The sequence below is a fragment of the Octodon degus genome, unplaced genomic scaffold (assembly GCF_000260255.1).
Source record: "Octodon degus isolate 3935 unplaced genomic scaffold, OctDeg1.0 scaffold00012, whole genome shotgun sequence".
NCBI classification, from domain to species: Eukaryota; Metazoa; Chordata; class Mammalia; order Rodentia; family Octodontidae; genus Octodon; species Octodon degus.
In genome coordinates, this window is record NW_004524588.1 from 2,934,746 (window position 1) to 2,949,732 (window position 14,987).

At 42.5% G+C, this 14,987-nt stretch overlaps 1 protein-coding gene across 2 annotated transcripts in view; it reads right to left on the minus strand.

Annotated features, from left to right (window-relative positions):
- Positions 1 to 14,987, minus strand: part of Dusp16 (dual specificity phosphatase 16) — a 73,239-nt gene that overhangs the window by 42,382 nt on the left and 15,870 nt on the right. The gene's annotated exons all lie outside the window — the stretch shown is intronic.

Consider the following 14,987-nt stretch of genomic DNA (forward strand, 5'->3'; position numbering starts at 1 on the left):
TCTCCCCGCCTACTTCACCAGCCTCCCCTACACTAAGGGCTTCAGGAAACTTTCTCACTTCTCCGTTGAAACACACATGAAAATACTGGAAAATGGGGCCAGTGAGACAGCTCAGCAGATTAAAGCACCTGCTTAGACAAGCTCAGGAGGACCACAGTTCGATACCTAGCACCACATGCCACGTCAGGCCCACCCCCAGGGTGGGCTGAGCTGGCCAGAGTCTGGAGAGTCCAGGCATAGTGGTGCATGCCTGTAATCCCAGCACTGGAGAGGCTGAAAGCAGCAGAATCACAAGTCCGAGCTGCACAGTGAGACCATGCATCAACCAAATACGTTAAAAAAAAATACTGGAAAAGACCTATATTTGCAAGGAGACTGGCTGAGTGACTTAAATGACGATAAATCCTATAACACAGTATCACGCAACATTCAAAAAAGTTGATTGCCTACTAATGCCTTGCAAGTGTGTTTCTTGATAACTAAAGATGGTCAAGACACATAACCATAGAATAGTCAGAGAATAAAATCAATGAACCAGAGAATAAAATCAAGTCACACATGGTATGTACAGAACTGCAAACACCTTCATATGTACAAACACACATGAACACACAAGATAGAGATTATATAACGATAATAGCTTTACTTAGGCCATTAATTCTTTTCCATAGTCTTGGAAAGCATAAAAAATTTTATTACCAAGCATGACATATACACAGTATAAGTATTAACACAGGTCCTGACTTTCTTCACTTTCACTTTGCTTTTGTTTGCTGTACTGGATGCGGAATGTAGGGTCTTGCAACTGAGCTACGTTTCCAGCCTCCCTCCTCCTTTTCTGAGACAAGCTCTTACTAAGTCACTACATAGCGTAAACAGGGCTTCAAGTTGGCAGTCCTCCTGCCTCAGCTTCCTAGCATACTGGGATTACAAGCATACAGCCCATGTTGCTCCTGTCATACTTTCAAGATTGCTAAGAAAAGTTTGGTGCATGCAGCGTAAGATGAACAAACACAACACACAGACGTTTGAGGTCACCTTCAAGGTGATAGTTGAGTCACTACCTCACAAAACAAAGATTTTAGGGCTTGGCGCTACAGTACTTATCTAGAATTCACAAGGCCATGGGTTCTATCCACAAGGCCACGAAAATTAAATTCTGCGTATTTATTTTTAATTTTTGGTGAGCTGAAGATTGAACCCAGCTCCACGCACATGCTAAGCACATACTCTACTACTGAACTACATTCCCCAGGCCCCCACCCCCACATTAAGTTTAAATCACACACTTGTGACGATAAACCTGGAACTTAAAATAGGTCAACGGGGGTATAATTCTTAATACAAAACTCCATATCCAAAGGATTTATAGCTAATATTTTTCCTACTATATCCTTACTATTCTTAAAATGTGTTTCAATTGATAAAAATCTCCAAAATAAACGGCCTTGAGGCATCACACATGCGACACAGTGTGATTTTCATTGCTCACAGGAAAAGTGACGTTCCTCTAACCAAGCGCATGCCGTGGCTTCCGTCACTCTCCTCCACTCTCCTGCAGACAGGCACAGGGCTTGAACACATTCCAGGCGTGGCCTTCAAGCCCAGACCACACCTGCTTCCAAGGCCCTGGGGCTAAAAATAACTCTGGGGCCTCAAACATGGGACTCCAGCCAGACCCGGGGTAGCTGCCGGCCCCTTGCTCAGCCCCACTGACAGTAAAAGCAGGAGCCACAGAAGGCTCCAGTCCCAAGAACAAACACCACAGACTTCCTCCTCCAGTTCTCCTCCTGCCAATTACTCACACCCTAGACCTGCTGGGTTTCTTTGCTCAGCGGGACCAAAACTAATCCTAGGAATTTAGAAACAAGATTTTATGATTTTTTCCCTTTTTTTTTTTTTTTTTTTTAAATAGAAACAAATTGTTGACAAGGACTCAGGAGACCTTGCTCCTAATCTCAGCTCCTCTACTAAAACGCAAAAGTGGCACGTATGTGTCACCTGACATCCCCAACCCTGCATTTTCACAACCTGTAGAATGAGGAATCCCCCGAGCACTACCACCTAAGGATTATTTCACTGAGAACATAAGACAAGGCTGTAAGTGCATCTTAGGTCTCAGGAAACAGCACCATGACAGGGACCGAGCTGAGCCATAAGCAGTTATGCTTCGGTGCTGAACGGCGTACATGGAACTGTTCCAGACAACTCCTTTTACGGAGGGGGACAGCTCAGCCTTGCTCAGAAAATGACCTCCACCTCTACAGCAGCCCCATAACACACAGCCACCTCGGGCACACCCGGCACAAAAGAAAGAAGAGGAGGCCGCGTGGCAGGTGAAGCGAGCCACAGCACCAGCGGTCACTGCTGTGGGACGCCAGCCCGTGCTGCTCCAGCCACTGCACCTGTCTCCACACCTTCCCTCTGGAGCCCTGGACTCCTCAGTCAGGAAGCTGAAGCGAGGCACAGAGAAACATAGCACTGCAGGCGTGAGGAGACCAAAGGCAGGGCCTCCCAAGGCGGGTGTGCGCCTGTTCTCTGCCCTCGCCCCTTGGGCTTTTTTTACTTTTCCCCTTTCCTGCTTATCTTTTCCCCTTAATTTGACTATCATATCATTTAACTGCAGGTCTGTGTCCCTCAGAAATAAAGTCAGTGGAGCATGGTGGTACAGGCCTGTACTCAGGGAGCTAAGGTAGGAGTGCTGTCAATTTGAGGTCCATGCTACGGTGAGTTCAAGGCCAGCTTGAACTACATAGCCAGACTCTGTCTTTTAAAATTAAAAAAAAAAAAAAAAAAAAAAAAAATCAGAGTAAAAAATGTTAGGTAATTACAAACCTCCTATCTTCACTCCCAATAAGTCTGTTGGCTAATTGTCAAAAAGGACTTCCCACACAATCTGAATAGCAAAATAAATAGCTACGGGTTAGGTCTCACAGAAAATGAATGTAATTGAGTTTAAATTTTTTAAATAAGGAACTTCACACAAAACACCTGCTCTACAATGAAAGTCCAAAAGGTTGGTGTTTGTTTTTTTCTTAGGTCATTTTGTTATCTTTGCACAGTGCAGTACTTTGCCCTCTATAAATCCTGGGCGTGAGGTCCAGTCAGGCCCAGACACGCCACGTGCAACAATGAGCACCCTTCTACCCACACCTCCAATCCCTGCTGGAAAATACCAAGGTCTGCCTCAGCTTAAGTCAGGTTGTAAATCAATACACAAAGCACTGTGGGGAAAGGGGGTAGATGGCAGCTCACTGACAAGAGTAAATAGCTCAGAATGATGTTTTGAACAAACAGAAAAAGATAACGAGCTAGGAGGATGTACAGTAAATGAGAAAGAAAGGCTTCCTGGAAAAATGTAAGTTTCAGGACAATTTTGAAGGAAAACAGGAACATGAACTTCCAGGGAGAGGAGAGGGGAAAGGAGGGGAGGGCAAAGTGAGCATTGTGTACAAGTTCAAGTTTTATAATTCAGGTCACTGTTTATAACCCAGAAGAATGGGACATAATAAACAGATGACAGAAGGTAAAGCAGAACATAAACAGAAGTAGACTCTGGATATTGGCATTATGGGTAATTTTCTTGTTTTATTTCCTATTCATGAAAATTACAGAAAATAAAAAATGTGGAGATCTAAATGTATTTTCAGGTAAGACCAAATTCTCCAATGTCACAGCCTCTACAGTTTCCAAAATAATAAAACTTCACCTTCAACGAAAGACCAGAAACATATGCTAGGGACAAAAGCCCATTGTGGCTTAATATGGTCGACAGGGCCTGGCTTCTAATCTTCATCAGTTTTTTATATGCAGATGCATCAAGAAAAGATATTTAAGGGTTGGAAGGTGACAAGATACAGTTCAAGTGCCAGGCATGGTGGCACATATCTGTAATCCCAGCACTCAGGAGACTGCAGCAGGAAGATCACTGTGAGTCTGAGGCCAGCCTGGCATACCAAGGGAGCTCAAGGCCAGCCTGAACTGCATAGTGAAATCCTGCCTCAAAAAGACAGAAAAAGGTTGAAGCTCAGGGTTCCCCAGTAAATGGATGCAAGTTACATAAATTGTTCTATCTAGAATTTCCCAATATTCATTTCCTATACAATCCCTTGGAATTAATTCCTCACTCTACATGTAAACTTCATTTAAGATAATGGAAATCAGCATTTACGCTCCAACCAAGCAATCCATATTAGACATTCCCATCCTTCTCAAGGTTGGTCCAATAGTTATTTTTTGAGAAGGGTGATATTCAATCAGAGTAATTTTTATTCATACCATAACTTATCATATACAACAGAAGAAACCCTGCACTAGAAAGTGGTCATTCAGCTACCTATTTCTAACTCAGGGTTCACTCACTTATACAACAGTTTTTGAGCATCTATAGATTGTACAAGGTTTTTTCCTCAAGTACCTTCAGAAAATACACCTTTCTATTTCATAAGCAAAAAAGAAACTTGTATATAAATGTAAGGCTCCCTTTTCCCCTCTGCTGTATTAGAACTTCCAGCGGTGGGGCCCGGGATATGGTTCAAGTAGAATAAGTGCTTGCCTGGCAAATACAAGGGCCTGAGTTCAATCCCTGGTTCTGCCAAAAAAAAAAAAAAAAAAAAAAAAAAAAAAAAAAAAAAAAAAAAACTTCCAGAGGCAATGTCTAGAAGTCAAAAAGGGGAGGTGACACATCTCAGCAGTGTGTATTTACTCTGGATGCTCTCCTACTCCAACTCCTCCGGGTGCTACACAGTCTCTTTGTATTCACAAATAACCTCTGGCCAAGGGAAGTTTAGAGGGACCAGGACGTGGCCAGCCAGCACTTTCCTACTAATTCTAGAGGCAACTTCCTTTCGCCCAGTCCCTGAAGACTGGCTGCTTCCTGCCAGGAACCACTCAGCACAATTCATTTTCAGGAGGCAGACAGGTTGCCGAGTCTTACCATGGCCCTGACTTTATAAAGGGGACAGAGAAGGGAAGCCAGTTCATCTTCTCTCAGACCACAGGTACATCCAGTTCCCTTCCTGAAAACAAATACAAAGAGAAGAAAGCAGCCCCGGCTCTAAGCTGACTGTTACCTGACAACACTGCACTGAAGTTATTTGTACCCAGCAGTATCTCCCTTAAAGCATAAGCAGGAAAAATAAGAGAATCATTATTAAAATTAATTTTACTGGAAAGTCCAGTATGACAAGCAAATGACATTAATTCTCGGGAGTTCATCCAACATGCTAACTGTAGAAAGAATCTGGCTGTAGAGACGCATGCCCCTCAAGCTTTCTTAGTCTACAATCTATTTCAGAGTGACAGAACCATCTGGTCTGTTTCCCTATCAACTGTTTCTCTGGCTACATGTGATGCACTACAAACCCTAGAGGAAATAGTGAAGCAAGTTCCACACATTACAGTGAGACATGAGGCTTAGAACAGAACATGGACACAAGAGGGTTGAAGACATACACACAAAAACTTGTACAAGAATGTTCACAACAGCATTATACAAGACTAAACGGTCCATCAACTAATGAATGGTTAGACAAAATGTAGTTTATCTAAACAATGAAGTATTATTCAGCCATAAAAAGGAAAAGGAATGAACACTGATACCTGCTACACTATGGATGATTTTTTTTTTTCAGTACCAGGGATCAAATTCAGGACTTTGTGCTTGCCAGGCAGGCACTTATGGCACTGGGCTATATCCCTGGCCCACTATGCTATCTCTGCAGCCCTACTATGGATCAATCTTGGACACAAGTAAAATATCAGTTGTCAGGGGCTGAAGGAGCAAGGCGTAGAATGTAAGTATGTAATATGTATGGTTTTACAGGTGAAGAAAATGTTCTGGAAACCCAGGCATGGTAATCCTTGCATTCTGGGAGGCTGAGGCAGGAGGCTAAGTTTGAATCCAGCCTAGGCAACTTAGCAAGACTATCTCAAAATAAAAGAATAAAACAAAAAATTTTAAAGGCTGAGCATGTAGCTCAGTATATCAGGAAATGGGGAAGGAAGGAGAAATGGAGGGAAGGAGGAAGGAAGTCAGGGGACAAGGAAGGGAGAAAGAAAAGGGAGCAGGCAGACAGGAGGGAGAAGAGGCATGAAGGGCAGGGAAAAGAAAAAGGAAAGAAAAATATCTGGAATGGTGGTGATGGGTGCATAATTTTGAACATACTAAAAGTTATAGGCCTTAAAAATATGAACTTCATGGTAACGAATTATGCACTTTGAAAGATGAATTTTGCGGTTGTGAACTCTGTGATCTCATGGTTGCCTAGGCTAGCCTCCAATTCCTGAGCTCAAGCAATCTTCCTGTCACTGCCCCCGAAGTTGTTAGGCTGTAGTGTATCTACAAATTTTTAAGGGGTAAATGTTATGGCAGATGATATATATTTCTATGTGGCTTTTATACATACATACACATTTTTTTCTTTTTAAAGCAGGTCAAAAACTATTCCAAATGAAAGGAAATTAGAAGGACACATGAGGTAGAACGCTCGCTGGGCATTCGTGAGACCCTGCGTTTGATCTCCAACACTGCAGAGAGAGAGAGAGAGACACGTGACAAGCAAATACAGTGCGTTCTTCTCATCTGAATCCTGGTGCAGCAAGTGAGAGTCTGCATCCCCCCAGCAGGTGAAGCTCTGACCCCACAGCAATAGTACTTGGCAGTGGGGCTCTGAGGGACACTAAGATGACCAGGGCAGAACCTCCGCAAACGCACCGGCACCCTCGTACGAGGTGCTCCAGAAAGCGCTCATGTCCTGGTTTTGCCTGGTGAGCACATGGCGAGAAGACAGCAGTCTGCAGTCCACGGAGGGCCCTCACCCAAACCAGACCACACCTGTACCCTGAGCTCTGATTTCCAGCCTCCAGAGCTGTAAGAAGTTAATTTCTGTTATTCATAAACTACCTGGTGCATGGTAATTTGTTATAGCAATATTAACTTACTAAGGCTGTCCTAAAAAATAAAAGGCTTTCAACAGTATTATTGGTCATCTGCAGGCCTGGAAGACAAATGGTTAGTCTAAAGTCAGCGGTAGGGTTACTGTGGTTGGTAGCTCCTTGTGGGTAGGAAAATGCCCTCCTCTGGAAACCTGCCGAAGTTCTTGAGTCTAGAAGACCAAAATATGTACAATGCATTCTCAAATGGTTGAGCAAGATATATCAGGCAGACAGATGAAGACAGGTCAATGAAAGAACAAAGGGAATACGTTGTTAACAGTAGCTGCTGTTCTCTTATCTCTCCTGTAATTTAAAATTAGTAAATACATACTCAAAGAAATTCTAATTCTAATCATTCTCTTATATAAATATTTGTCCAAGGGTATTTGCCTAAGAATATCCACTCACTTCCTCCCTTCCTCCCTTCCCCATTCTTTCCCCAGGCCCTTCATACTGAGCTACATCGCCAGCTTTTAAAATTGTTTTGTTTTAGAGATAGTCTTGCTAAGTTGCCCAGGCTAGATCTAAACTTGTTATCCTCCTGTCCAGCCTGCCAGAGCTATGCACAATATTGCTCACTGAAGCAAGTTTATAATTGTACAATGAAACGACTTCAACCAGGCGTGGTGGCACATTCCTGTAATCCCAGAACTCAGGAGGCTGAAGCAGGAGGGCCACCATGAGTTTGAGGCCAGCCTGGGCTACACAGTGAGTTCAAGGCCAGCCTGAACTACGTAACAAGGCCCTGTCTCAAAAACTAAAACAAAAGATTTCAAAGGCAGTATACAATAAGTTGGATAAATATTTTACTGGTGTAGTATATCATACAGCTATCTAAAACCAAAAATGTCTATGTGTTGACATAATTTCCAAAAGTACACCTTTTGTGAAGGGGAAAAAAAGGGGGGGCATGGGAAGAAAGGTTTTATCCTTAACAAAGGCAATAAAAAAAATTCAAGAACCCTAGGAATAATTTAAATGAGGTAGGAAAGAACTGTGCTGCTACGAACATGCTTGTGTGTGTCTTTTAGGGACCCTAAATACTCCTAAGATGGATACTTGTGCATACTTCTGAGCGTATCTGCTAGGTTAGGGGTGTGGTAAGCATGATTTTCCCTCCAGAATTTTTGTCTTTTTGAGACAGAGTTTTGCTATGTAGTTTAGGATGGCTTCAAATCACAGTGACCCTCCTACCGCAGCCTCCCAAGTGCTGGGATTGTGTGTGCCACCACACCCGGTGTAAGCATTTTATATGGACACCGCCAAACGGTCTTCCAAAGCAGCAGCAGTCCACCATTGGCAGCCTGCTGACACTCGGTACTTTCAAGGTTTTTTTTTGTTTTTTTTTTTTGAGGGTTTTGGTACCGACAATTGAACTCAGGACCTCCACTTGCCAGGCAGGTGCTGTGCCACTGAGCTATATCCCTGGCCCACTTTCAAGTTTTGAATTTTTGTTGATTTTGGTTTTTTGCGGATAAGATCTTACTCTGTAGTTCAGGCTGTCCATGTAGGCCAGACTGACCTCGAACTCGTCATGATTTGCCTCAGCGTCCTGAGTGCTGGGACTACAGGCATGCATGACCATGCCCGGTTATTTGAAGTTATTTATTCTGGTGTACAGTGATAATTCACTATGGTTTAAGTCAGTATTTTTTGATAACCAATGTGGCTGAGAAGCTTTGATTTTGTTAGTCTTGCACATTAGATACACAATTAAGAACTGGCTTTTCTGTCTGATATGAGGTAGGGGCTCAAAATTAGTTGGTTTTTTGCTTTTTATTCTTTTCCATGATCCAGGTTCATGTATTAAAAGACCTTTCTTTAAACACTGCTGCACTATAACGTCTTAATCATAAACTAAGTATAAAGATTTAAGGTCTTTACTCCAATGGTCTAGTTATTTCATAATGCATATCCCATTATGTGGATCCCGAAATTGTTCTTTCACTTTACCTTGGCTACCTCTGCTGTTTGTATTGCCATCTAAATTTTAAAACCGACTTATATGAAGGTTTTAGACATGTTTCATTACATTTATTCCTAGACATTTGATATTGGTACTGTGATGTCATCTCCTAAAAATGTCACTTCCGGATGACTATTACACAGAAATACATGCTCTGTATATTAAGCTGGAATCTAGTAATGTTACTGAATTTACTTTTAAAATTATTTTTAACTTAAAGTAAAATTCACACTTTTGCTTGTCAAGTCCTATGGGTTTTGATCAAATGTACAGAGAGATGTAACCACAATTAAAATACTGAACAATTACATCACTCAAAAAAAAAAAAAAATCACTCTGTCCCACCTTGCAAGATGGCGGGCAAAAAACCTGAGAAGTCAGACACTAAAGAAAAGAAACCCAAAGCCAAGAAGGCTGCTGCCAGTGGCACTGGTAAAAAATGTAAGGTGAAGCCAAAAAAGTCCAAGGGGCAGCCCCACTGCAGCCAAAATCCTGTCCTGGTTAGAGGAATTGGTAGGTACTCCCAATCTGCTATGGATTCCAGAAAGGCTCTGTACAAGAGAAAGTACGCAGCTGCTAAATCGAAGGTTGAGAAGAAAAAGAAGGAGAAAGTTCTTGCTATGATCACAAAATCAGTCGATGGGGACAAGAAAGGAGGTAAAGCTTTCTTGGGTGGTTAAGCTTTGAAAAATGCCTAGATATTACCCTACTGAGGATGTGCCCCAAAAGTTCTTAAACCACAGCAAGAAACTCTTCAGTCAGCATGTGAGGAAACTTTGAGCTAACATCACTCCTGGCACCATCTTGATCATCCTCACTGGGCATCACAAAGGCAATAGAGTGGTCTTCCTGAAGCAGTTGGCCAGCGGCTTGCTACTGGTGACTGGACCTCTTAGCTTTGTGTTCCTCTAAGAACACACCAGAAATTTGTCATTGCCACCTTCACAAAAATTGGTATCAGCAAAGTGAAAATCTCCAAACACCTCCCTGCTGCTTACTTCAAGAAGCAGCTGTGGAAACCCAGACACCAGGTGGGTAAGATCTTTGACACCAAGAAAGATAGACAGCAGATTTCTGAGAGCAGCACAAGGTGGATCAGAAAGCACTGGACTGGCCAGGAAGATGGCTCAGTAGAATAAGCGCTTGCCTGGCAAGTGCAAGGGCCTGAGTTCAATCCCCAGTTCTGCCAAAAAATAAAAAAATAAAAGAAAGCAGTGGACTCACAGATTTTACCAAAAGTCAAAGCTGTTCTTCAGCTCCTGGGCTACCTGTGATCCATTTTTGCTCTGACAAATGGAATTTATCCTCATAAATTAGTGTTCTAAATTTCTTACTAAGAACCTAACTAAATAATTGATACATTTAAAAAAAGAAGCATCCTTCATGCAGCCAGCACCTTCTCTCCGTCCTAATCACCAATAACGGTGCTGTTCCCCACTCTGGAAAGCCTGCCTTTCTGGAATACAACTTAAACAGAATCACACAGTGGACAGCCTTCTGAGCAGTTTCTTTCACTTATCCTAATACTTTAACATTCCAAGTTACTGATCACTTACCAGTGTTTGCTCCTTTATACTGCTGAGTAGCGTCACATTATAGAGACTGCAGTTTGCACATTCATCTGCCTGTTAAAGGACATTCAGGTTGTTTCCAGTGATTATGCTTAAAGCTGTATAAACATTTGGCTGCTATTTATTTATTTATTTATTTATTGGCGGAACCGGGGATTGAACTCAGGTCCTTGGTCTTGCCAGGCAAGTGCTCTATAAACATTTGAGTACAAGTTTTTGTGTGAATATAAACTTTCACTTAAGTATATACTCAGGTAAGTGTATACTTAGTGCTATACAAAACTGGCCAAATATTTCCCAAATTTTGCATTTCTGCCAGCAATGCATGAAAATTCTACTTGCTTTGATCCTCATCAGAACGTGGCATTGTCACACACTTTGTTTCTGCTTCTTCCGCCATTCTAGAGCTGTCCAGTGTTGTATCACTGTGCCTTTATTGTGCCCTTCCCTGTTAACCAAGGAGCACCACATCAGGTGTTCTTTGCCCTCTGTATGTCTTCTTCAGCAAAGTGCTTTCAAACCTTCAGGCCTTACTTTCACTGGTTGCTTGTATCCTACTGTAGGGTTTTATTTATACTCTAGATAGAAGTCCTTAATGTATTCCAGTTACAAGTATGTTATAAAAAGTCTGTATAAATCATACACAGGACAAATCATACTTTGTCATATGCATGATTACAGTGTTTTCTCCCAAACTCTAGCTTGCCTCTTCATTATCACAACGGCACCACTGGCAGAGCAACTTTTTAATTTTGAGGAAGTCCAGTTTCTCAAGGTTTTTCTTCTATGCATCATGTTTATGGTATCACATATAAGAACTCTTTGCCTAACTCAAGTCACAGAGTTTTCACCTCTGTTTTCCTCTACCAGTTCTATAGTTTTACGTTTTACATTTAGGTCAGCAACCCATTCTGAATTAACTTGTGTATAAGGCATACGCTCAAGTTTAGTACTGTTTTGTTTTGACAGAGATGTCCAATAGTTCCAGCACAGTGTCTCCACTAGGAGAGAAAAACCATAGCTGCTACACTGCCTTCATACCCGTCAGGATGGCTACCACCAAAACAACAGTAGCAACTGTCCACAGCATACGGGGAAAGCAGAATACCTGCACACTGCTAGGATTAGAGAAGTTGTAAAATGGTGCAACTGTCAAGGAAAGCAGTAGGAATGCTCCTCAAAAAATAAAACTACAAATTATGTAGCAATTCCATATGCTATGTGTGCTCAGGTATATGAGCTTTACATATACCTTTTATAACATTTAGGAAGTCCTTCCTATTTTTGTGTGTTAAAACAGGCATCATATTTTTGTATGTGCTCTGTCTGTATTCACTAAGATAATCACCTTATTTTTCTTTTATTTACTGTCAACATGATGAAGAATATTGACTTGTGAATACCATCAAAAGATTTTTACGTAACCATTCTGTTTACTCAGAAAATCTAATTCAATATTATATAAGTCATGATCAACTCTTACATTATTCTAACAACAGGCAGGAACGTAGAGACATAACTATTACTCTTATGTTTAATGCTTGGATTCTGAAGCATCTGAAAAGAAAAAAGAACTGTGATTACCAGTGAGATTAATTATGGTACAACATATGCTTTTAGAAACCAGAAAGAAAATTATATTAGGGAGATGCTGTATTTCACATACAATGTAAATGAATGGATGAACGCTGAAAATTCTGTACTTGTAATTTTCATGTTATATATAAATTTATGAAGTGGTAACACTTGGAGGGGAAATTTTACAGCTTTAGGAATGATGACATTAATGAATTCTGGCTGCTACCACTCACAAGTTAGTTTTTTTTATTTTTATTTTTTATTTATGTGTGTGTGTGTGTGTGTGTGTGTGTGTGTGGCATGTGGTGCTGGGGATTGAACCGCAGTCCCTGTGCTTTGTTAAGCTTGTTCCAAATAGGTGCTTTAGACCACTGAGCCATCTCACCAGCCTCACAAGTTAGTTTTAACATTTTACTTTGACTCTGTTCTGTTGGCTGTGTTTTGCACAATGACCAGGCCACAAGCAGATGGACGGGTGGTGATGGGGAAGCTTGAAAGCCCTAAATTAGTGTTTATTTATTTTATTTTTTGTGGTACCAGTGATTGAACTCAAGACCTTGCGCTTGCCAGACAGGCGCTTATGCCTCTGAGCTATACCCCAGCCTCGAAAGGCCTAAAAATTTACAACAAAATTGTCACAGTGCTACCTACCAGATGCATTTTCAACCCTTGGGTCTATTGTATGACCCAGGTGAAGAAGGCTCTTGGGTGGCTCCCTGCCATGTCGGCTTTTAGGGTGGCTTCAGCACCCTGCACGAGCTCCCTCCTTTACTACACCCGCTGCATTGGGCATTCTCACAGAGAGGGGACTGACGATGTTCTATCAAGACGTGGCGACAGAGCAGACGACAATGCAGATGACACAGCTGCTCAGGTGCCAAGGCGTGCGGGCCTAGAAAGTGCTGGCCGCACCACAGTCCCTACTAAGACCCCACCCACTCTGCACTGCCACGCTTGCCTCTTGCCCGCGCCCACCCAGCCGGCTGCATTCTGCATACTTCATTCCTCCCTGAGTACTGTCAGCAAAAGCATTTAAGTCATCACAACAGATGGCAGTAACAGAAAACAAAATGAGCTCCGTAAGGACTAGGTATCTGTCAGTATCTTTAACGTCCAAAAAAAAAAAAAAAATCTAATACTTGAAACCTAAAAGTAATTACAAGCCTATATCAGCACCCTTCAACAACCACTACGATTACACAACTTCTTCCTTCAATTACTACCATGACAGCACTATCTCTGTGAGAGCCCTGGGCAAGCACAACATCAATCTGCTGGGTGCGTGTTTATTTAAGCCTGGCATTTAATAGTCATGAATATAGCTACTGAGGGGGATTGAACTCAGGACCCTGCACTTGCCAGGGAGGCACTTATTCTACTGCGCTATCTCCCCAGCCCCTATATAGCTATTCTTAATAGAAGTTTTTAAATTATCTGAATTTGAACTGTTGTTCTGTTTTATGTATTGAATGCTAAAACAAATACACTCTGCAATGAGGTTTTTCTCTTCTGTTTCCTCAGGACTGTGAACATATTTCAAAAACAAGCAAGCAAGTACTGCTGCATATTCATTTCCATGATAAAGTACAAGTTCTATCCCTCTACAACAGACCCACTATAACAAGGATTGTACGCAGCAGCAGTTAAAGAATTAATCTTTAGGCCGCACGTGGTGTACATGCCTGCAATCCCAGCACTCAGGAGGCCGGGGCAGGAAGATCTCTACAAGTTCAAGATCAGTCTGGGCTATCTAATGAGTTCAGGAGCAGCCTGACCTACAGAGGAAGATCATGTCTCAAAACACACACATGCCGGGCAAGTGTGAGGTTATGAGTTCAATTTGTAGAACTCATAAAAGAATAAAAACAAAGATGCACAGAACAGAGAGAGAAAGAAACATGGAGGGAGGGAGGGAGAGAGGAGAGGATAGAGGGAAGGAGAAAAGGAGGGAAGGAGGGAGAGAGGGAGGGAGTAAGAGAGAGAGAAATACCTTTAGGCCCTGTATTTTTAGGTGATCTGATAATAGGGAAAAAAAATGAAATTGACTGACATTAGAAAATTACCTATGACAGGCAGGGAAGATAGCTCAGTGGTTTAAGGGCCTGCCTGGCAAGCACAAGGACCTAGGTTCACCCTCCACATACCATGCCAGCCCTGGAACCCCAGGCGCACTGTGCCAGCCACTGAAACCAGTTGTGGTGGTGCATGCCTGTCATCTCAGCACTGGAGAGGCTGAGACAGGAGGGTCACTAACGGTCCAAGTTGCATAGCAAGACCCTGTATCAAGTGAATAAGTAATTTAAAAATATATATTTAAAAAAGAAAATTATCCACTACAGGATTGGTGAATGACCTACTGACCAGCCAGTGGGTGGCAACCAAGATTTCTCAGTCAATAACTGAGGTATTACTGAGGTTCCAAGGGAACTGTAGGTGCTGGAGGTCAGGAGGCAAAAGGCACTACTTCAACAGGAGCTTCCAAGCTGGAAGAAACCTCAACATCCTCTAGTCAGTCTGCCTGGTTCACAGATGAGGCAATGGTGGAGGGGCCAGAGACAGGGAGGAGGAGAGGAATCTGAGCCCTCCAAGTGCTCTTCGGAGTGTAACGCCCTGAACTAAGTACTAGTAACAGCTAGTGACGGGAGAGGCTGCTTAGAAGCTGCGGTGTCCTAGGCTCTGCTCCTAGATCCCAGCATTATATTACATCTGATCTATGATTAGTTTTAAAATGATGATTCACGGGCTGGAGAGATGGCTCAGTGGTCTAAAGCACCTACTTAGAACAAGCTTGGCAAAGCATCAGGGACCGCGGTTCAAACCCCCAGCACCACATGCCAGCCAGTCCCGCCCCCTGGTGGGCTGAGCTGGCCACACACACACACCACACACACTCACTCTCTCTCTGTCTCTCTCTCTCTCTCTGTCTGTCTCTCAAA